The sequence below is a fragment of the Pezoporus flaviventris genome, unplaced genomic scaffold (genome assembly GCF_033815535.1).
Source record: "Pezoporus flaviventris isolate CSIRO_AGI_PZ_B2104156 unplaced genomic scaffold, CSIRO_AGI_Pfla_v1 ptg000006l, whole genome shotgun sequence".
Lineage (NCBI taxonomy): Eukaryota > Metazoa > Chordata > Aves > Psittaciformes > Psittacidae > Pezoporus > Pezoporus flaviventris.
The window spans coordinates 4,485,307-4,510,005 of record NW_026892554.1 but is presented as its reverse complement, the minus strand read 5'-3'; the positions used below and the strand labels follow the sequence as shown (position 1 = coordinate 4,510,005).

Below are 24,699 nucleotides of genomic sequence, written 5' to 3'. Positions count from 1 at the left end.
CCATTTTGTTCCTGTGAGACCATGTGAATAGAAGTAATTGCAGGGCTATTTTAGGCCCCCAAATTGTTCTTCCTTGGAAAACCAACAGCCCCTTTGAGGTGTGCAGTATGGGTGCCCAGATATTTATGCAAGGCTGAGAGAATCTCAAAGCAGGCAGAAACAAAGTTCATGCAATTAATTAGTAAGATCTCATCTGTGATTTCATCTGCAGCTGCTATGACTGACTTTTATATGTCCATTAGAGCCAATAGACTTGAAGCCCTGGGGACTGATTGTTTCAGCAGGATTTAGCTCTTTGTTCTGGACTTAGGTGGAATACGTTCACCAAGCAAGGCAAGAAAGCCAAAGCAAAACCCAGAGCTTTTGTACCTGACTGATATAAGCAAGTAAGTTTATGAGCTCTGCATTGTAACATCTGTGACCACAACAAAAATTTAGGGATGTTAAAAGGACTTAAAAGTTAGGGACTTCCACCTTTTATATTTCCAATCTGCTCCCCAGGCCACCCTACTCAGGACAACTTCAGGGCAGCTGCCAGCTAAGGAAGGCAGCCTTTAGGATCCTTGACTGAATCTGTAAAGGGGAATCAGGTCTTGAAGTTTCCTTGCTTCTCACTTCAGCAACGTTCCAGCAGAACTGGGCTGGTCCATTTTATTATTCACATTTGTCCCTTTCTATCAAGATGAAGCCATGTATCTAAGCTCCTTTCAAACACCTTTAATTGAAGCTACAAATTAAGGGGATTAAGGACAGACACAGAAGGATTCTGTGTACTCTGCACAATTCCCAACAGCAGCTAGCACCCCAGGAAGAGCTGAATACTGAAAGAATAGTTTGCTTCTACTCTTCCAAAGGACACAGCTAAAGGCTCTCACTCATGGCTAGCATCACTCTCCCCTGCCCCTCACCAGGATCTAAAAGAGGTACTGGAGGAAACTCGTGTACAGCTGATGTTTTATGTAGGCGTATTAATACCAACCCAAGGTCTTTGCCTTAAAGGTCTTTCTCTTCTTCTTCTCTGAGTCACAAGTAAGCTGACTTCAATCAAGAATAACTGATTTTTCAGTTTAGAAGTGCAGAGAATGGCATGAAATTAATTATGTCACAAAAAAGAAGGGTCCTTTTCTTCTGGTTTCCTATTGCAGTCACATAAATGAGGATCCAAAATACCACTAAGATATCACTTAACACTGTTAGCACATGTAAGGTGGGTCAGATCCCTGCCACAATGTCTGTATTATTCGCTAACCAGAGTTGTTGCAGTGATAATCTTTTCTTCACTGTATCTGCAAGCAGATGCCATCAAGGTGCAACTAACAATCATCCCTTTCAGAGTAAGTGATCATAGGCCTTCCATTGCTCTCCCATCCACTGGCTCCTTGTTTATTAATGACAGAGTTAAAATTTTAGTGTTGCTTCTGCTTAGGTGGAAGATAACAAACATCTACTTGATTGACCCCTGTACTACAACTAGTAGTTTCTCTTACAGCTCAAGTGGTACATAATGTAGTCTTACTGCAAATCAAGTTGCCAAAACAAAGATATTTTTGGTTTACAAGTTGGGAGAGGAGGAGAAAAACTGCCCATGTTTGGAAACTTGTTCTAGCAAGACACTGGAAATGCATTGAGCAGCATGAGAACCTCTAGCAGTCATTCATTTCTGGTCTCTGAGAACCAGCATGTCAGGTCCTAACAAGGTCAATGGCAAATGTATTTTAGGGCACCTTCATATACCAGATCAATCAGCACTAGTGTTACACATGGAACACAATTACACCTCCAAACATACCTACTCTTCGGACGAAGTCCATGGTCAGCTCAGCTCCAGTTCAACTCCAGGATCTTCTTTCTCTCTGTATTTTCTGGGACAAAGACCTGTGGAGGACAATGAAGAGAAAGATAAGATTCTTCCAGACCCTCTCCCATATGTGGCGCAAAATGCAGGTGCCTATAGATGGGTCTGAGGAAGCTATAGGGCCTGCAGAGCTGCCATGGTAAAGCTACATCTTGAAACTGTACAGAGCAGCTCCCACAACATCTCCTACATCTAAAGTCTGCTCTAAAAAAACAAAAAAGAAATAGTCTCTTGGAAGAAGACAAGTCAAACATAACTCATCCCTTTATTCTTTTTCTCTCTTACCATGCTCTACAGATGATCGTTTCATCTCATTCTTCTGTTTCCAAGAAAGACCTTTCTAATTCCTCAGGCAATATTCAGAGCAGGCAGGTTTTTCTTTGAGCGTTCAAGGCTGATCTGATCAATTAGAAAAAGAAGGTTACAGTACATTTTAAACCAAATACCCCACAGGATAGAACCTCATTCTAGAAGAAAAATATTTTTTGTTAGCAAGTAAATGCAAGGAAATGGTAACAGGGATTCAGCACAACCCCTTTTCTCATGTGTCCTGTGGGATTTTCTGCATTGTTCTCTCTGTTTAAAGGGTTTAAAATACAAGGGTAAGGCTGCTGCAGTCCTGGACATGTGAGTTCTGTTCTCTGGCTGGATACAAAGTGCCACGGATCACACAAAATTCTTCCCAGCTGCTTTGCCTTCCCACATTTCTGTCCTTGTTCACTCATGAAAGCTATGAATTCTCTCCAACCACAGACTTTCTCCCAGCATGTGATGTACCACAGGGCCCCACAACCTTATCTGAGGCTGTTCGGGCCCAGCTGCAATGTAAAGATTCTGCACCACTGGGACTCCCTTACAGGGTTTAGAGTCTCTCTTTGCAACAGCAAACATCCAGTGAAATACAACCGCTTCCTCAAGGTGAGTGTTCCCAAAGGCCTCGGGAATCAGAGCTGACATAATGTGAAATTCGCTTCCCCCTTTACCAACTCTGGTTAAATAAACTCATGTTCTGTACAGTAGGACACACTTCATTTTCCTCTCCCTCTTGTTGATTCCAAAAGGAGACCACATAGACCAACCATCACAGCCAATTTGATTTCCAATTTTCTGGGTAGCTTTGCAATCACACTCCATTTGTCACCTGAATGCAGTATTGAATTTGCAGCCTGGGTGTGAATGACTTCTGGAATTATCTCCCTTGGACAAGACACCAGAGCAATTCAATAGCAAGTAAACAGAATACAGAAATACCCCTGAATAGGATTATGTCAGGTTTCTAAATCCTAACCCTGTTACTTCAGCAGCTACCCATTTCTCTTTTCTTTCTTCCTTTCTGGCTAACATTTTCTTTTCCAGGACTCAGTTCAGCATCACCAAAACAATCAAATATATTCTGTAAAGTTCTTAGGACTGCATGAGCATTTAGAGCTTGGCAAGCTGTATTGTAACACCAACCACTGACCCCAAAAGCTGATGTGATCAAACACATCCCCCCACGAACGAAAGAATCAGGCTGAATCAGTTTTACCATTTTAAGGAAAATAAATCCTAATCCTCTGCTGCTCTGTGGTATTCCTCTAATTGCTGTTTCCTTACACATTCAAACATCCACAGTTTGGTTCCGTTGTTTGAACGTCACTTGGAATCAAATCAGTGTTGCAGATTCAACATCTTTGAACCTTTTAGTCCAGCTGTGAACTTTGGGCTTAATCCTTTAGGGCGCCCTTGTCTAGCAAGCTTTAATGTATATTAAATTTTCTAAAAGGAGAGGAAAAGTGGTCAAAGCGAGATAGTGCAAGGTTCTGTGTTTCATAAATTAATAAGCATCACCAACTGCATTGCTTGACCCTTTAAACTCTGTGAAATTAATATAAGTAGACAACCAAAGTGCACTTGGCCCCTGAAGAGCCTTGGAAGTTCACTTAAGCAATCCAAGTTTCCTTAAAGTTTTATAAGCCAGCTTTTAAAGCAAGTCCTTTGTACTTATTACTGGTGACAGTGAGCATTACAACAGCCAATGAACCTTTGCTGACTCCCGACCCCAATATGGTAGAGCACAGTTATCAAGGGAAATATCAGAATCAAAGCTTGTATATTACATTGAGGTCCTGACTCTTGAAAGAGCCCCCCATAGACTCTTCAGAGGATGTCAGTGAAATAAACAGCTAATATTCCCAGACATCTACTTATGATGTACGGATGGTAGTGTTTACTTAAGCCCTTTTGGTATAGTATCACCACCCCACCACCCCCAACAAAAACTGAAGCCTCTTAGGGAAGTAAGCTGTGGTACTCTCAGGTCCCTTGCAAGAAGACAAAACCTAAAGATCTTTTATTTAGCCAGGAAAATCTCTTCACTTGGCAGTGGTGAGTGAAGCAACGCTCGGTCTTCATCTTAACCGATTAATGGATTTAAATTATTAAGTGGCATTAGGTAGGCATGGTGAGGAATACAGTCTTCCCTCCGCCCTCCACACAGGGTGGGACTGCCTTGAACAGTGAGGAGAATGCATATGCACACCTCCTGTGCTTTGGCATTAATCTTGCAGTCACTTGTAATACCTGAGTTAGTGTCCTGTAGAAATAAGATACCTCACCATTGCCAGCTGATTATATTTTTCATAATGTAAAAGGTTCTTGCTGAATTATTCAGGTGTTTTCCCTGCCGCTTAACAACAAAAAAGAGACAGAAAAGCTAAGGCAGCCAGTGTCTAGGAATAAACACACTGAGGGGCAGTATTGCCCAGTATTAGTAATTAGTATTGAACTCTAAAGCCCAAGTAATGATGATGCTTGACCTAAACTTTTCAAGAGGAAGAAGAATTTCACCAAACAGGCAGGTGATGAGAGATCACAAGATTATCTGCCAAAGGCCATCAAACTCCACTGGCATGTATCCGCCCAGCAGTGAAGTCAGGAGGCAGGTGTTATCGCTTTTCTCCACCTGCTTACAGCATTTGAGTGAAGTTTTTGGGGCTATTTTATGCCACTGGTTTCCACTTGTTCATCTCATTTGTTTGTCTAGATCTGGGCACTGACAGAGACAATAATATCATGGCATGGAGAAAAATCCATTAACATACATCCACATTTTATACATATACCACATACAGTCATACATAAGAAATACAACTCAAAGAGAAAACAGAACTCAACTATTAGGAAATAATTGATGAAATTTCTTACCAGAAACAGAGATAACAAGAAGCAGCTGGAAAAACGAGGTACTTTCAAGGAATGTGGCTCACAGCTCCCATGCAAAGTGAATGCCTGGTGACAGGGTTGCAGTCCCTGCCAGGCAGATGTCTACGCTAAGAACAGTGAAGTTGATTTAGCAGCTCCCTGATTACTGAATATAAATCACTTTTTAAAAGTTTAGGGGTGCACAAATAAGTTCTAATGAGAACAAATACTGCTGGTCCAGTCCCATGAAAACAGCCAGAAACATATCTCCAATTGATTTCCCTTGATTCATTTACTTGAGGGTGCAAGCACGATTTTCTTGCTCAGAGTTAGCTCAGATTCCTCTATGCAGCACTTCCCAGTGATACAGACACAGACTTTGGTCCTTCCAGCCCACCAGCTATTGAGACCATGGGTGTTTGAGGGTTAATAACTCACTGGTGATGGCCTTGGGGTTCCACCTTCCTGCCCTGCAGCCATGCTCCAGCTGGTCTGCCCACCAATGAAGACTATCTTCACTTCCAGCCTCCTACCTCCACAGGAGCCAAAAGGGAAAATCTTGCCTAATCAACTGTGAAGAGGACAGAAAGCAATGGCCATTGTCCACTCTTAATCAGAAAAGTGTTTCCCTTCATGTGCCTGTCTGCCTTGGTTTCAGAGTACATATGCCTGAAGGAATGTGGAGCAACTCCAGATTCACTATGTGTGAGGTGGAAATGACCTGGGAGTAACCCAGGTGATTCTTTTCCAGTAGGTAAGGGAAGGTTTAAAATGGGAGAAATTGGAACTGGACCTTAACATGTCCCTAACTATTGACACTAAAGCAAAAGAGACACAGAGATAATATTGCTGAGGGGGTAAAACTTCACCCACTTGAAAAAGGTCTGGTACCAGCTACACGCTCTGCCAAATAGCATCTACTTAATCTAGTTCTGCCCATATGGGCATTCACCCCAGTGCTGCGTTCAGGCTACTGACACTGCAGCAAGCTCAAATACTGAATTACCCCCCAAAAGAAACCCCTTCTACACAAACCAAACACACTCTATAGCCCTGAAAAAAAAAAAAAAAAGGAGACTTTTCCACAGCTCCAGAAATATTCATTTGACAGTTTCTCCTTCCTTGACTACAGCTCCAGTAATTGATCTGCTCTATTATTTTTCCCCATTCTTTCTCTTTTACATTTAAATACGTCCTTCATATTTCTGGAGCTTTTTTTTTTCCCCAGCCTGTATCTCCACTGTTACATTATTTTTTATCTCTCTCCTCTATTCTTCATGTGTGAAAAGGGTGCTCTGTTCTCTAATATTCATTTTTCTTTTTTTATTCTCCAAGTACTTTCTTTCCCATCTGTAACAGCCCCTAATATGCACCTCCATTCGATTTTACCTACCCAGCTTGAAACCCTCTCATTCTAATTACCTTTTCAGTTTTCTTCTATTCCTCCCTTGAGATGTCTCAATTAGTGTACTTTTTCTTACTGGCTGTCACCTCTGAGCTACAAGGTGGGTCTAACTCCAACTTAAACCATGCAGAAAATAAATGAGGAGCTGTTCTTGGCAGCCCTGCTGAAGGTGGTGTTACTTTACAAACTAGTGCACCTTTAATAGATGATAAATGGGCAGAAAAGTGGCCTTGTTAATGCAGCAGCCCTTGATTTGGTTGCCATGCTGTGTCCTTTCATTACTCAAAGATACAGGAAAGGCAACCTATGCTAAGTCCTGGGTGATGTAATTCCATACAAAGAGAGTGAGTAGAGGCTAATTAACATAGTTCTGGTCAAAGCCTGAAATTAACTCGTCTTTAAAGACTAAAGCTAAAAATGTCATTTGTCTTGCCCATAATTATGTTTAGAGGTAATTATGGTAGCAGGATAACAGCAAGCAAAATGAGTCTAGGAGTGGGGTTTTCTGCCCTTTCTATCTCTAGCAGAACTCTAAATTCTCTTCCTGTCAAAGAGAACTGGATAAAAATGCAGGTGACATCTACAGTACTTTTCTTTGGTTAAAACTGGCACTGTCATATCAAAGTTCACACAGAGCTTTCAGAATCTGAGGACTAAATGCTCGCTCTACATGCTCTCATATAATGGGAAAAGGAGCATGGTCCCCACTGCAGCCTGGACTGTGCAGGGAGGGGAGATCTGTGCCAGGCTTGGACCCGAGAACCACATCCAGTGGAACATGTCCTGCCACATGCATCTGACCCAGGCCACTTCAAATGACCCAAGATACCTACACAGCACAGAGAGCAGCCCTTGTCCTGTATCTGCACAGCATTACCTCCAAATTAAAGCATTTGCTTCCTGGGATAATTAATTTGTCATGCAGGTCTGATCAAACTGCACCCAGCTTTCAGCCTCATTTATCCAGAGCCAAGACAGCTATCTGTATTCTGCAGTACCCCAGGTGTTTGAACCCACTTATTAAATACAATAAAACGCATAGATTATTGTTGTTGTTATTGCTGCTGTTATTAAAATCACAATGGCTGTCACTGTTCAGTTGTCCTGAGATCCATCTACCTGCAGTACCTGTTTCACCACTCCCACTGAAATCTATGAGCACATTAGCCAGTAGTGGGTTGCAGGATTTATCTGTGAGGTATGGTGATACTAATTTAAAGATTTCAAACTAAAGTTGCTATATACTTGGATCAAAGCTCAACACTGAAGCTAAACTTCCCCCAAGGTTTATGACTGAAAGAAATTTCAAATACCTGATATACCTTCATCTGTACATACACTTGTTTTTCCAGTTACTGCATTTACCAAGGTGGCAAAAGCATTTAGATTTCTACTGCACTGGGCCTGAAGGTCTCCATGTGATACAAAATGCACATATACTGGGCATGCATTATTGGACTGGCTGCTGGCAAACACAAAGGTCTGTAACACAAACATGCAGAGCATATTCACTAGGTCCAAATTTGTCTGCTTCTGAAATTGTTAGACTTCAGAGTGTAAATTCAGTGAATTCACCCAAGGACCCATAATATCATTTTGTCACAAGTACAGACTAAGACATAGCCATGGTTTCAGAGAGATGATATCACTGCATAAAACATGTTATAGCAACTTGCCTGAAATACTGGAGGATAAAAAGATCACCTGTGCAGACTTTTCTAATGCTTCTACTGGAATTACCTCTGCCATTTTTATTTGTATCCTTCATGGCAAGCAGGGAATCAGGGCAAAACTTCCTCTGAAGGAGTCAGCTCTAGAGGTCATGAAGGTATTCTCCCGTGATGTCCCAAACAGATAGCAGTCAGTCTTCAGAGATGGCTCCACTGCAGTACCAACTTAAGCACCAATTTAAGGACAGGGCATAGGATTTCCACTTCAAAAAAACACCCAAAACTATGGCACTCTTTGAAAGTCTCACTGTGCTGTCAAAGGTGAATTCCAAAAGATCTGTACATCCTGTGAGCTGTGACTTTCCAGAGCTCCAGCAAAGCTCCAGAAAGTAGGGCTCCTGGCCTCAAAAGTTCATCTGTTTTTCCCAACTGTATCCGCTAATAAAATGTATCCCTTCTCCCTATAGATGTAGCCTCACATACCTCTTCAGACCTTCACAGCTATTGCGTTATTACTACTACCACCCTTACAAGTGGTGAAAGTATCTTTACGATGACATCTGCCAGTATCAGCTGACAGATACAAGCACCAAAGCCCATCTGGAAAAGTTGCCTCTTCCCATAATATTTTTGCATCCTTCATGAGATTCTCGTGCAAAATTTTTTAATGATTTGTTTGAACACAAAAAAGCTTAAGAGTTGTACTTCATTCTGACATCTGCTACATCCAAACTCTCTTTGGGGTCCTGTTAACTGAGTTTTCATCCCTAACTAGGTGGAACTCCACAGCTGCAAACCTTCCAATGCTGCCATTTATGGGACCTTCTCGGATGTTACAGGGTACGTCTCTCCATTCTTTAGATCAAAGACACTGCAGCACACACAGCCTGGCTTGTACTCCTGGGGGAAGTGCAAAGCATACAGAGCACAAAACAGAAAACCATATTGTGCCCAAAGTGACCTGCAGACAGCAGACAATAACCCTGAAACTAAACCATATTCTGCCTCTCCCTGGCACAGCACAGAACTGGCAGATCCAAAGATGGGCTCTGAAAATAAAAAGCTTTTGAGTAGTCCCTGGCAGAGCACTTTCTCCTTTGAGATCAATAGGTCTGTGTCAGCAAGGTCATTCCACCAGTACCAGCACCTAGATTCACAGTTTGCAAGTCGTACTACACATATCACTGCATAATGCCATTCCAAGGAGACGTGCTGATACAAAAGGGCTCACTGCCTTTCCACTCATATTGTTTGCGCATGACTGATACCAGCTCTTGACCCTGAGCTCACAGGATCATGGTAGTACCCTCCTTAACATCAAGGAGATATATAAAATGGTAAAATACTTTTAGCAAAGCCCGCAACTCCTACTGAAAGCAAAGATGTGTATTACAAGGTGAAAAAAGGATAGAAGCAGAGGTCCCAGTTTGTGCTCAGCATCCAGCAGGATGAAACCCATCAATGCTGCCTGGCTTCCAGTTGTTAATTTAAGTAAAGGAACTCCTTTACTCCACGGAAACCTTCTTAAATCAGCAGGAACTCATTTGTTACAATCGCTTCCTTATTTCTACTGCTTTTTTGTGAGCACCTCGGTCTTCGCAGAGGAGCAAAACAGAGACAACTCTCAAACGTCTTACATGGCAGCTCCAAATGCTTACAGTTTATGTAAAGCCATGGAGCCAGCATGATAAGATCTAATTACCAAGCGAATTAGTTAAAAAACAGCTGCAAGGTTTGCAGAAATGTCTGCAAGTGCAGAGTAAATGGCCACAATTGACAGAGTTATTGCACAGGCATCCTGAGGGCACAGTCTGCGGTGCTTGAGTCCTAACCAAAATCGCTGTCAACAGTTGTTGTTTTCTCCATTCTGTTAAATGAAAAGAGCATGAAAATGATCCTGCAAACAGCCATTTAATATTCTCATGCACATGAACTGCAATTATCAGCAACAGCAACAACAAACTCTGCTGTAATGTGTTCATGGTTAATCAATTCAATTGATCACTGTTTATTAAATAAAAACCTGCTCTCTAAACAGTTCCTCTGGAAGTGGCACATTTTGGAGCTCTGGGTTTGTTTTTTTTTTCCTTAGCTTTCTGGCTTTTTTTCTATTTAAACATGTTGCTGGGAAAATCAGGAGACCACTTAAAGCTTTTAATTTAAATCCAAGCTAAGAGAAACATATAGTGCCTTTACAAAAGCATTAGCTTAAAGAAGGTTTGAATGAACAAAGCCACTCCCTGGAAAAACGACACTGAATCTGATTTGTTCCTATTTTAAAGGCTTTCAAGACATGTTAGCAACAGCCAGTGTATTTATCTGTGTAAGAGACAGTCATGACCAGGTCAGCTCAGGATATCAGGAAGTGGACCGTTGATAATGCAGATTAGGGGCACGCTTTATTCACATCAGCACTGTAGCATTGATCACCCCTATCCCACACCTTTAGAAAGCAGATTGGAAATCAATGAATTCCAGGCTGGAGAGATGCTGTAGATAACAAAAATCCTCTATAGACAGTTATCTCCCAACAAGGAATAATGATCTTGCACAGAACTGAATGCTTTAAATGTAGAAAGAATATACACCACATTACAAGTTCAATGGAAGATTGATACCTGGGCAGATAAGAGTCTGGGCATATCCCCAGTCCTGAGCTAACTGGAGTGCTTGAGTACTGCACTGAGAACTTCCACCTGTGGTGTTGGAGTCCCCCTTGCCCTTCAGGTGCTCCAAACGGTGCAGAAGGGAGGAGAAGGGGAGTGTTGACACACAAAAATAACCTCGTGGGATTTAATTAAGACTACTGAACCTGTGTCACTTGTAATTTATGGTGGATTTGAACCCGTGCCTCCAGAGGGAGAAAACGAAGGCATTTCCAGTACATTAGCTGACTTCAATAGCAAAGTCAAATCTGAAGTCCTGTGACCCTCCAGTGAACGAAGACTAAGGAGTCCCTGTTACCCCAATTATTCCTGACTAGATTTGTGAGATGTTTTCACTACCATGGAATCCAACCACAACCAGGTTCCTGCCCTAATGGGAGAAGTGCCATGAAACCCTTGTGAGAGCATTAGAAACCTCCACCAAAACTGGGTCATTAATGGCACATTCCAGAGAGAAAAAGGGATGTGGGGCACATTCCCTCCCTTGCCAGCAGACACCTGGCCTCACAGGAGCTAAGGGAAGGCTTACAAAGAAACCTGTGCTAATAACCACCTTATGGCCAAAGTGAAAACAATAAACTGCTTTAGGTCAACTAAAACGTTTTGTTCAGTCTCCTATCAGGTGTTTTACCTTTGAGTCTTTGGGATGCTACGGGAAGGGTGAGAAGATGCTTTATTTGTTGGTCAAATCAACGCATATGTTGCAACGGAAAATGTTAAAATGATTTTTCTTACTGTTTTGGATCAGAATAATTGACAAACTATGCAACCGACATCTAAGTAGCTTCAACTGACCCAAAATTATCTGTCTTTTCAGGGGCAGGAGAAGAAAACATTGCAGTCTTTCGCTCAGAACAACTTCTAGAGCAGTATTTCAGGGAACCAAGCAGCAGAGATACCTTCTTTTCTGAGTTGCCAGAGTAAACAAGTTCAATCAATATTAATATTAAAAGGAAAACTTCTCACCAAGATGAGACAGATGTCTTGCAGCCCTGAAACCAATAACACCACCACCAGTGAGGCTGAGAGCAGCAGCAGCTTCTCCAGTCTGACCTGTTTGTGAGAAAAGGGATTATTAGGGAATAATATTAAATCCTTTTGATAAAGGATCCAGAGCCAGTGAGTTTAGCACACAGATGTCTAGTGACTGTGTTAAATCCATCTTTACCCCTAGGCTTGCCAGGCAGCATCAGCTAAATGAATTCCTGCCCATGCTGATAAGATAGCTCACAGCTGTGTGGAGGAGAGGAGTGGGACAGGTAGATGCAACCTGGACTGACACCACGGGGAACACTGCCCGGTCCAGCGCCCCCAGCCTGTCCCTAAAACACCAGCCATGCCCCGGGTGCCGTCAGGAACACTCCACTCAAGGGTGAGGTTTCTCCCCCGCAGGAAGCGGGCGCTCTGCAGTCAGGACAGCAGCAATGCCGCATCAAAGCGCTCCCTAATGAGGTACAAATTTCGCTTGTCGTTCAGCAATTTACACGGATTAGCAGCCGCTGACCTTCCCCAGGCCCCAAACGCCGCCTCCATCCCTGGTCACACAGTGACCTCTAGTGTTACCAACCGCCCAGCGCCCGCTGCCGAGGCAAAGGCCCGGCCTCTCACCGCTGCCCCCGGCCCTTACCACAGACTCCCGCCCTCAGCGAGGCCCCTGGCCCTTACCCCTGGCCCTTACCCCGGCGCTCACCGCGGGTCCACGTCCTCACCCCAGACTCCGGCCCTCACTCCGGCCCCGACACCCACCCCAGATCCCGGCCCCACCGCTGGAACAGGCCCTCACCGGAACCCCAGCCCTCAGTCCGTGCCCCCGCCCTCACTGCGGGCTCCGGCCCCTGAGCCGGTCCCGGCCCTCACCAGGAGCGAGGCCCCTGGCCTCACCTGGACCACAGCCCTCAGCCCGGGCGGGAGCATTTTCGCCCTCTTTTTACTTCTTTATTTGAGAAGGGAGCGCTATCAAACCTCTGGGAGCACTGAGCCACCCCCTCCCCTGCTCCAGTGTGCCATGTCCCTGAGCATATTTGCATTTCCCAGAAAGGAGTTTGAAAATAAAGATCCTCTTGAGATCCCGCACACAGTCCAAGGGCTATGGCCACCTTCCCTGCAGGGATAAGCTGGTGTCTGCCCACTGATGCGACTGCGGCCAGGTTTATTTAAGCCAGATGATGACACGCTCCTCCCAGAGGCTTTTCCAGCTGTGCTGCACTTTGTACCGTAGCAGGAGAGAAGCAAGACAGAAGTACCCAAAAGCCTGATGTTGTTGACATTGGTCCTTCCTGTCTGCTGCTTCCTCACTTGTGGAAGCAGTCTGCTGCTCTCGCTAATGGGCACATGGAAGTTTTAATGAAGTTTTAAAACTCTGATGAATTCCAGTGTGGAAAGGTCGAAGAGGAAGAAGTGAGCAAACAGGTTTGAACCTATTCTGTGTCTGTAAGCAACTAAATAGGCTGCTGTTCAACAGGATGCTAAATCAGCGCTATCCTCCAAAGGCTACTTGCTTATACATCTTTCCAACTCCAGTCAGGAAACCCAGGAGTAATGTCACACTGCCACAACGGGACAGGCACCTCTGTGTCTAAGAGGGGACATGGCTCCTATTAATCCTGGCTTTTCATTTGAGTCTGGGTGAGCACTGAGCACACTCAAATCAAAGCAACCCTACCCAAGACATGAAGGTCACTGAATCACTGCACAGCAACAAATGCTGGAAGTGAACTTCATTTGTCAGGCACCTTGTGACGATCATTCCTGCAGCAAGAAATTTCCCCTGCAGCTTCCTTTGGGCTGGGGGCTCCAGTTCCGATTAGAAGAGAAAGAAATAGTTTTGAGTCTTCCTGCTTCTCCATCACTGCCCCCAGCAACCACGTGTATTAGACATCCATGGGGAAGGGTCAAACCCACACATGGGCACGTAACGTGAGCACAGGTCAATCAGGTCTTACTCAGTTGACCACAAAATCAGTTTTAAAGTCCACTTCAAACCACTGTTGGCTCAGGTTCCTGAAGAGCTAGAAGCCTCTTGTGCTCCAGGGGTGCAAGCCTAGCACAAGATCTCCATGTACCTTTTAGTGATGTGCAGTAAGACGTCGCCTCTCCAGTCTCATGATGTTCACATGCCCTCCCTAAAAGCAATGCTAGTCAATAGCAACAGTTGAACAAGTAGTAAGTGAGGTGCCACGGCAGAGCTGTGTTAGATGAACTGCTGCTGGTCTGCCAGGCGTACTGCAGTGGTGAGGGGTCCCTCTCCTTTGTGTGAATTAAAATCAAAGGACAGAAAAAGTTACTACAGATGAGGCGGGCTATGGGGGCACATATGGTAGATAAAAGGCAAAAGGCAAATGGAATGAGAAGAATTAGTCTAAGGGTGGGAAGCTCAAAAAACAGAAGAGGAAAGAGCTGGAGGGCAGTGGAAAGGATGTTGCCAAAGAGGCTATTACTGTGATCATGTAATCTTACAACTTCAGTTTTCCTTGTATCAAAAATTAATGCAAGATTTTGACATAGATGGGGGACTGAGATAAGCAAATTTTCACTGTTGGAATGAAGTCAAAGTTTACAGATGCTTCTTTGGCATTTCTGATTTCTCTGTGCTTTTAGCCACTTTGTTTTCTGTCTCTCTCTTGCATCATCTATAAGCACATCTCAGACCACTGTGAGTTCTGACAGTCTACTTTAATTCATGGGCAGGCTTCCACCCTCCAGGGACCAGCAACAGCCTGTGATGCACATCTCCTCCCAGACCAAGGAATGAAGAGAACATTGCCTAAGAATTAATAAATAAAATAATCCTAAAGGTTTAAATTAAAAACCTCATATAATGTCTTTCACCTACACAAAAGAGTTGAAAAGGCAAGTGCCTATTTTAAGAAGGGAAGGGTAGAGAGTCCACTAGTAGCTGACACAGTGGCTTTTCCAGACGAAATGAAGACATGAACTGGAATGGCGTGAACGACAGGGTTGGCATTCCTTGCAGGCCATGATTATCACTTATTAAATTACCCATGAGCAGAGCAAGCCAAGTGGAGCAGCACATCACACTGACACACACCAAACCAAGGCCTGCAGGAAGGTTCAGAACTCACTGTCCTCAGCTGGGGGGAAGAAATGTTGTAGATTAGGCATGAGAGAGTGACTCCGTGTTCAAAATTACCTGTTGTCATCTCAGAATTATAAAAGCCAGAATAGGAACTAACTGCTCAGGAAATAATGTATATTCTGATAACATACAAGGATGAGGAATACAATAGAAGAAGGGTTAAGGAAGTGGGAGCCTGGAATACATCTGGTTATTGTTTGGTGCAGTGTTCTCAGGGCCCAATCGTCATTGGAGTGGTTTCCATCAATTTCAGCAAGCATTTAACACACAACCAGTCTGACAAACCTATCTCCAGCACACCTCAGGCACCACTGCACCAGGAAGAAATCTCAGCTGAAAGCAGGTTTGATGAAGGCTGCAATTAAGGCTTGTTCAACCAGACACTGAGTTCACACAAGAGGGAGTAAAACTAAAGGATGCCTGAAGACTCCCTGACAAGACACAGATTCTGGAATAACAGTGCAAATAATCTGCATCCTTTTCCAAAGGGCAGTGGGCCCTAAACATAAGCTTCCATGGAGTGATAATCCAGACTTACTTCTGACTGGTATCTTCTGTACACAAACAGTTGTTAAAAGCAAAATGCAGAGTATTGACAGGAGTAAACTGTAGAATTCAGACATATTTGCTAGAGCTAAGAGAAGTGTAAACCTCAAAGATAAGATGAGGGAAAGTTTCTAGGTGTAACTTGTTGAGGGAGAAAACTAAAATCAAACACCACCAGAGAACTATCAGTAACCCAAACAACAAAGAGAGGTACAAAAGGCCAGAGAAATAGCAGCCCATATGGTGGTCATGTGTAAAAAACACATTCCACAGATTGCAAAGCACTTATTTATGATTACATGAGACAGAGAAAGATGGCAAAGTTAAAACAGAAGTGTGCTTAGGCCGCAGTCATATGCCAGTTGTGCACTTCTCCACTTTTGCCCCATGGTTTCTTGACTTATTTTTCCATCAAAATAACTGTCACATTTTGGGTATGTCTAGAAGAAAAAACCAAAATCTAATATGATAATTTACAGTATTGCATGCCAGAGTCCTGCAGGAAGGGGTGGTTTTATTGAGGGAAATTCTAAGAATATATTAAGGTGGTCAACAGGCACTTGCCATAGATCTGCCCAAGAAAAATACTACTGTTACTGTGATGAATGAAGTGATAACTTCACTGCTTCTCCCCATACTGCCCATGCTTCTGTGCCCTAACAAAAGAGAAGAATAACCATGTCAGGAACATCTCTTTGTCTTCATTAATTTACATTTTTGGCTGCATACCCCAGAGGTGTGCAGCAGAGAGGAATGTGCAGGCTCAAAAGGGCTCAGCTGGAACTGCAGCCCAGTTCTGCCATAAAATGACTCAAACTTCATTAAATAAAATAAACCTGTTGTAGCCCAAGGATTGACTGACTTGCTGTTTCCTTTGCTCCTGGGTTAATACGGTGAAGTTGGCACATTGATAGAACACTCAGCAGGACAATGGGGTGTGCTGAATTCAAATGAGTCTGGTAGGACTGTAACAGGTACTTCGTACATAGCCTGCTGCTTGGAGGAAGGGAATGGAACACAGCTAAAGAAGGAAGAAAAGATGTCAAAATCTACAGTTGCGCAGTGGCATCTATTTGTCACTGAAAACAGAGGATCTTGCAGACCTTGAAGTGACTGCAAACTAGAGAAGATCATAAATTTCGTACTGGAGACCAGAGTAAAAGGATCTTCTGATTTAGATATGTCTGACTACAGATAAGCTCATTATAAAAGCTAACAGTCCATACATCCCAGTGCGACATTGTCAGAAACTTTAAACCAGATAGAGCCCAGGTATTATACCCAACCTACAGCATACATGCTTGAGCAACTGAATCATGTAGCAAACCAACACTACCAGAATGCATAAGCTGCCTTGGATACGTTCACATGCTCAGTTCACAGCTCAGCTGCAAATCATACTACACGGGAGATGTCAGGCACCAACCACGCAGAGCTGATGATGTGATGTTGTGACACCTCTCAAGAGCATGCAGGGTGGAGTCTGTCCATGAGATCCTGTGCCCATCTGCTAGAGGTTTCTCCCTGTAGAGCAACCTAGTAAGAGCTACTGCTCCAAGAGTGCTGTCAGACATCTAGTAGTCAAGAATATACAGTGGATGGCCCATTAAGCCTAATGCCTTCTGCTGAAAGCAGTAAGGAAGTCTTTCTAAATCTTAATTCTGGTTCCAAATCAGTCAGGCCAGCACTCAAGAAAGGGATGTGGGCATTGGGCTATCCAGGCTTGAGACTAAAATGCAGAATATTGAGCAAGGGCCCATACCTGTGCACTCTTGGCAAGGACTTGATGGGGAGACACAAGAGCCAACACAACAGGGAACACCAAGCAAGAGCACACATCTGAAACCTGGTCTCTTTGCATACTCAGACATTAGCTTCCTGCCAAGAGTAAGGCACCACTGTAAAACCTAAATTCAGGCTTGAAGCTGATTCCTACCATCAACAAATAGGCAGGTGAGGCTGGAATCCCAAGGAGGAGTACTTGGTGACATGACTGCTAAGACTAAGGCAGCAGATCTCTCAGGAGCCTGAATTGGCTTTCAGGAGGTACTGGGGAAAAAGCCCAGTCCATTCTGGCACAAATTATGTACAGAAGGGCAGGAAAGAGATTCTGGAAGCAAAACTGAGGCTCTGGAGAAGGAAACTGCAGACAATGAATGTTCTCTGAAAACACTGCCAGTAATCCCATGCAGGATGGGAAAGAGAGGCAGGAAAGCCAAGGTTTAATACCTGGTTGAGAAGATGGTAAAAAGAGCAGATTGGTCAGGAACTGGGGACACTTCTGGAAGGGAGGTGGCCCAAGCCAGAGGGACAGATGTCTCTAACTCATTGCACAATAGTCTTATTGGCACTTAAAATCAGGAAGGCACTTAAAAACGTGAGCAGCTTCTAAACTGGAGAGCGGAGGAAAGCAAACGAGTGCAGAGGCACAAACAGCTTTGGCTGATGCTTTTTGAAGGACAAAGCCATGGAAATCACTTATCCTCACGTAGAGGGGACAGCGTGGAACAGAATAAGTCAGACAGGACAGAAAACAGAGTAGGTGCCAGTTGTATAAAGTACTATAAGAACCAAAACAATGATACCAAATGCCAGCAATCTAGTAATTGAGAAAACTGGAATGTCTTCATCAGCTGAGGACATCAGCTAAATGCCTATTTCAGAAATCTGCAGGACAGAAGACAACCTGGGAGCTTCTCTCCACATACCACCCATTCCATTTACACACAAACCAGATAAACATGGGGTGATTTCCACTATGTTTGTGAAGACATTCTGGGAGAAATGCCCAATGGCCAATATTTATTCCATGCTAGACGCATCAGCAGTGTTCTAGCAGCAGTGTTAAGGCACAAAAACAGAGTTTGTGCCTCAGTGCACTCAGTCCCTCCCTTGGGAGAAGCTGCCACCTTTAACTACCATTTGGGCCATGTTCAGCATGCATAGTTTATCACTGCTGAATACAACATGCCTCCTATGCTATCAGGAGAACAAAGGCTAAATGCAATAGTGTTTCAGATGGAGAAGAGACTCTGACAGTTTTGGAAAGACAACAATCCCATAAACCAGAAACAACACACCAGGTAAGAAGTTAACATACCAAGGGGGCAATATATTATTGTGAGGTTCAATCCGTCACCAGCTGTCCTGCCTCAGGAGATGAGGAAGCAATACTTGAAATGGGGACTGACATAGGAAACTGAGAATCTACAAGTTCACACCTCTGCACAGGCTTGTCTTTGCACCTCTCCTCATGTTGGCAAGAAAAACTATTCTCTTTTGAGGAGCTTCTCCACTTGGTTTTGTTGGTTTTGCATCCCCTCTGTCCAGCAGTCCCATTATTTGGGTCCACTTTGCATTAACAATTACTTAAGCACCACTTCATTTTAATGCCCATCAACTTTCAATCTGTACCTCTATCAGTGTGGGGGTGTTTGACACAGGGCTGTACAATTCCTAGAGTAATTTCAAGAACGAGCTGTACCAGAGCCACAGAAAGAGAGATCCCTAGGAGGTATTTGGGTAACATAATCAATTCACACAGAGAGCGGGTGTGTGAGTATGCATGTGAGTACAAAAAAAGCCCATGTACACACCCCCCCACATCACACCAGAAGATGCAGGATCCCAGACACCAGGAGTATAAAAGCCAGCCTTTTGCATGCATTATTTCTGAAATTCCTCAAGCCCTCCTGCTTCAGAAAGCTGAATTATTTAAAATCAACTTGGAGAAGCAGGATTGCGATTTAAGGAGGAGAAAAAGAACAACATTACCTGGATCTGAGCAAATCAGGTTTTGTTTCATACTCAGTTGCTCACAAAGTTTATCATCCTGATTTCACCTCACCCAGAGCTGCAATTTTCCAACTCACAGGGTGACAAAACTAAGTTGAAACATGTATCTGAATACACCGACAGCAGTTTGACCCTGGCTGGAGTCAAACTGAGTTTTATATCTAAAGACAGCAATCACTTTTTGTGTCATCTGAAGTAACGTGGGGGGGGACAACAGTGTGAGGGATGTCACAACATGCCGTGCTACGGACTGGAAAAAGCATCTCCTTGATGGGGTCCTCTGGTCTCTGGTGTGCCCCTGGTAAAATGATCTAAGTGATTCTGGCCCGTTGCCACAAGCCCTCTTCCCTGCTGTATGTGCAGAGAAATGTGTTACAGGATTATGAACATGTCACTGGCACTGTTAGCAGTGCAGAGATAAAACCTCACTCATCTTTAGTGCAGTGAGTAGGAAAACAGATCATTCCTTTAATTATTAAGCATAAGTGAGCTATCCTCAGTTTCCCAAAGCCAGTTTAAACTGGCCCCTGCGCTGCAGATTCATGGGTTGATGGTGCAGAGCTTTAACAATATTTTGCTCTCTTTCTTTAGCTGTTTCTTACTTTGTTTTTTTCCTCCCCTGAACTCCCCAGCCCTCTGACTCTGAGGACAGAAGCACCAGGATTGAACTCTGAACAACGCTGGCAGCTCTCCTGCCTCACAGTTCACCCTCCTGCCAGCCTGCCAAGTCAGCCCTGCTGAGCACGGATGCTCACAGGGGAAGGGTTTAAGCTTTCTGCACCTCTCACCTGAGTTTGATGCCAACACAGCTCAGTGGGAGGAAGGGCCTGGCTGCAGCAAGCGGTGCGCCCGACACTCTGCAAGGCATGGCGATGTGTTGTGTCACTCAGGATACCGTTGCTCAGTAACAGTTCCTCCAGCAAACACATAGACACTGGTACATTGGCTTTGTAGCCCAGGCTGTAGGCCCGGAAGGAGCCAGGGAGGATCTGTGAAATGAAAGGGATGAGATCTGACTTTTGCCTGAAGGACCCTTTAAAGTTTTCAGTGCAGCAGAACAATGCTGTCCAATGGCCTGGGCTGCCACCTGCAAAGATCTGTCCTCTTCGCCACTTGGCTTCTGCGGGTTGCTTGTCCACCATGAAGCAAGTCCAGAGGAGGCCACAAAGACAATGAGAGGGCTGGAGAATCATTTCTGGGGAGCCAGGTTGAGAGAGCTGGGCTGGTTCAGCCTGGAGAAGGCTTAGAGCAGCTCCAGTGCCTAAAGGGGCTACAAGAAACCTGAGTAGTGGCTTTGAACAAGGGCCTGCAGGGACAGGCCAAGGGGAATGGCTTTAACCTGCCAGAGGGGAGACTGAGATGAGCTCTTAGGCAGAAGCTCTTCCCTGTGAGGGTGCTGAGGCGCTGGCACAGGGTGCCCAGAGAAGCTGTGGCTGCCCCATCCCTGGCAGTGTTCAAGGCCAGGTTGGACACAGGGGCTTGGAGCAACTTGCTCTAGTGGAAGGTGTCCCTGCCCATGGCAGGGGTTGGAACTGGATGAGCTTTAAAGTCCCTTCAACCCAAACCAGTCTGGGATTCTGTGATTTTATGAATGGTCCTACTCATTAATTTGGAGGTCAGAAAGAGCAGCATTTTAGGGAAGAAGGCCAGATCCAAAATAAAGAGGAAGCCAAAATTAATTCTTAGACTAGAAGCCAGCCTAAATCTTGATATTTGGATAACGAATCAGGTAACATCCACCACACCAAAAGAATCATGAGTATTCAGGGCTCTAGTTTTGCATCTCTGGGTGTAAAACCCTGTGTTCCTTCCAGATTGTATGTTGCCATCTGTCTCTGCTTCTCACCACTCCATTTGGCCACATGCCGCTCATTAGGGCACATGCCAGTAAAAAGGAACATTAACCTGAGGTTTTCTTTTCCCTGTACTCTGTGTGTGCTTCCTTAAGGTAACCAAGTCTGATCTCTCCTGCCCTTGTATAAACATGGTGCTGAGCTGGAACCAACTCCAAGTTCAGGGTAGTTCACATTGTAGGTCTGATTTGATTTCACTGGTGCCTCATTGTGCATGCCTTGAAATCTGGGCATGAGACAGAAAAATAATAGAGGAGAAACAGCTACAGTGCAGGTAGTGGCAGACAAAAGAACCCTTACTTTAGAAGAGAGATCTGTGGAAAAAGTGGAGGAACAAATTCATCAACATCTGTGGTCTGGCAGGTGAAGTGGGTATTGATTCGAGTAAAAGTGGCACAACTGGGCTGCTAAGAGCAAACACAGCTACAAGACAGAGGAACATCTTGTATCTAGGTAGACATGAATGTTCTGATTCTAAAACTTAGCTCAAGGTCATCTCTAAGTGCAGAGTACAAACACAGTAACAGCTATGGTAGCTTGTGCAGCTCTGAATGACAGCTGAATCCCAGCAGTTTCAGATCAGACTCTACATACTGCACGACTTCCCAATAGCAAGGCTTTCCTCCAGGCCATAACCATCTTGCAAACGTAAAGCTGAGCCCAAGACACAGGGAGAACTCCCTACCAACCCCATCCTCTCAATGCAGCCCTCCAACATCTCACGCCTCCTTTCCCTCTCAGTCCCTGCTTGGCTCATTTGCTGCCTGATTTTGCTCCATGCCCACCCTATGCCAGTGCCTCCCCTGCCAGGCAGGGCACGAGCCATGTGGTCTGTACAGCCAAGGCTGCAGGGGAGTGCTGGGGGCACAGAAAAGATCAGCTGTTTGGTGGCATCTCATAGCTGTGAAGGGCTGGAGCTGCTTCATCTCAGATCCAACTGAGTTCTGAGGTCAGCAGAAGTTGTGAGTGTCTGGTATGTGGGGAAGCAAAACGATGTTCTGTGAGTAGTAGGGTCTCACAGCCTCTGCTCAGATGAGAATGCAACTGGAGGTACAAGTCAGAAGCCCCTGGCTATTCCCAGAGACAGGATTTTACTTGCATGAAAGACATATACTCCTTCCCATCTCCTGCTTAGCTAGGAATTGGGTTCCCCTCTTTAGGTAGTGCTTATACCTACAGCCCTTCTCTGCCTTCCAGTTATGTTCATATCTAGAGCCACACAGCTCAGCTTTCTGCTCCATCCTGTGTACCTCTGCTGAATCCCGTTGTACAGGGCTGAGGAAAGACTGTGAAAAGCATCTTGCATATCATGGATACTACTTGCAAGAGAAGAAACAAAGTGAGGACCAAAACCAGCCTTCAGGATTTCAATCAGTGCACACCCAGAGAGAATCTGAATCAACTTCTGGACTCTAGAAAGGTTTTCATTGCTGCCAGAAAGCTTCTTAGAGCCTTCTAGGGGGAGTTTAGAGTTATTTCAGAAACAGGAGGACATTTTTCAAGGGGAGAACTGTACTTTTGGGTATTTCTTTGTATTTCTGAGCCAAGGTGCACCTGCCTTCCATTGATCTCCTGTACAACTGGAAGAAAGCCAACATCCACCTGCAGAGCAAGCCCCCACCAGAGCAGCACGATGCTCCATCAAACACTGGCCACCTATCCATTGTCATGTATCCTGTATTTGTCACTAGCCAGATCAATCCCATGCTGTTCAGCACATTTTAGGAACTCGGACTAATAAATCATTGAAGTGCCTCTCACTTCACAGATGGTAAGTGCAGTTCAATGAAGGTAATTATAAAAAAAATTACTTCTGGAGAAAAAAAATCAAAACATGGGAATATCTGTCTAATAGAAAGGCCTGCAAAGAGATTTGGGAGTTCTAATAATTCTGAGGAGCAGGTTAAAGGTCTGAGAGTCTGACAGTAGGTTTTCCCTCTGATTGACTGAATCGATCCTGTCCTCATGTAACAGCTCTGGGCCCCTGTATCTCTGAGATTTCAGGTCCTGGAAACAGTGCTGAGGAAAAAGACTGTACCTCTCACCGTAATGTGCTGGGTTTTTTCTGTCTGCAAACACAATATCCATCACTACGAAGGCAAGATGATGGAAACGTGCAGATCCTGCAGGGAGCAGGGAAAATACTAAAGCAAGACCCGAATTCCAGTAACAGTGGCAAAACCAAAGTGAATTCCCAATTTTCCATTTGATTTTTGTTGTTGGATTTTGACATGACACGCTGTGACTGTGTCATTTCAACCTACTACTTACATGGTTCTCTCTAACGTGCCAGAATAAAACGCCTTAGTTCTTAGATGACACATATAAAAGGAAAAGGCCCTTCTCAGCCAACATCACTGAAGATGTATTTACAAATGGTCAAACCATTCTCTCCAGCTAAGAGGCTGCAGCAAGTGAAGTCACCTTTGCCCAGGCATTGAGGCCACAGCTACTACCACCTCTGTGATGCATAACCAAAGGAAAGAAGCAAGATAGACTAGAGGAAGCAGTATTTCTGAAGGACCTTTCATTCCAGGAGAGGTTGAGAGATCTGTGATCCACCAGGGCCCTGTCCTGACCCTTCATGTCTGGTCTGGTTTGTCTCTCTGACTTCTGACTTCTCCTTCCATGTCTCCTAGTTCTAGCTTCAGATCTAAGCACAGAAATGGGCTGCCTCACCTTTTCTGGTCTTCTTTATGTAGGAGAGATAGTTCAGCCAAATGTGGGGCTCCCGATATTACTGAGATACAGAACCAAATATTTCTTTTTTTATATGTAACATGCCAAAACCTAATTCAAGAATAACAAAATCCCTCCAGAGTTCCAAGCAGATTCAAAACAAAGATCTGAACTTATCTGTTTACCACTTTCTTTCTTTTTTCACCTCAGTGAAAGATACATTCATGTCCCCCAAGCAATTTACAAAGTCAGTCTTCTTACTCTGCCTACTTTTGCATTAAGCTGTACACCCCATTTTAACAAACCCATTCAGTTTTAAATCACATAAGGCCTTCAACAGAGAGCCTTCAGAGTTTAGGGTGTTTACCTGATCCTCTTACTACCTACTCAGTTGTGATCTTCATCTTGATCTAAAGGCATTACATTGACTATCCCAAGGGCAAGGCTTTGTTTCCAAAGCACCAGGTAAACAGAAGTGGCTGTGTCTCCTCCTTCCAGCTTTCAGAACAAATAACACCTTTTCGATTGCAATTACAATGTGAGGAGCATGACATTTAGTGACGCATTCTGAGCGACCTTAAATCGTTATGTAAAGGAAAATGTACAGGCCAACTGTGAAATATGATTCCAGGGACTGTTAGGAGATTAGAGATATGAATAAACTTGTGGAATAAATACCTGCCTTGGAGCTTTCAGCTGGACCCAATAACAGCCAATCACAAAACCCTTTTTATTATGAAGAGTCCTAACAGCAGCATAAAACATACAGTGCAGCTACAAAAGAGAAGAGTTAAGGTGAGGACAATTTAGGTGTGCTGAAGGCAGGAAGAACAAGCTATATCCCTGAGACCTTGGAACTGCTACAAGAGACTCAAGAGATCTTACCTAAGATCCCTCCCTGGCATTTGAGTACACATCCAAACTGAATCAATAAAGTTCTGAGAGCTATCT

The 24,699-nt window shown here is 44.2% G+C and overlaps 1 long non-coding RNA gene across 1 annotated transcript in view; it reads right to left on the bottom strand.

The window, feature by feature from the left end:
* LOC133265836 (uncharacterized) overlaps positions 1-20,376 on the bottom strand; it is a 105,167-nt gene extending 84,791 nt beyond the window's left edge. Inside the window, exons 1-3 of the long non-coding RNA XR_009742132.1 lie at positions 20,005-20,376; positions 2,141-2,254; positions 1,790-1,875 (exon numbers count right to left, since the gene is read on the bottom strand). This is a non-coding gene — a long non-coding RNA (uncharacterized LOC133265836). The remainder of the gene's footprint in view (positions 1-1,789; positions 1,876-2,140; positions 2,255-20,004) is intronic.
* Between the last annotated feature and the right edge of the window lie 4,323 nt (positions 20,377-24,699).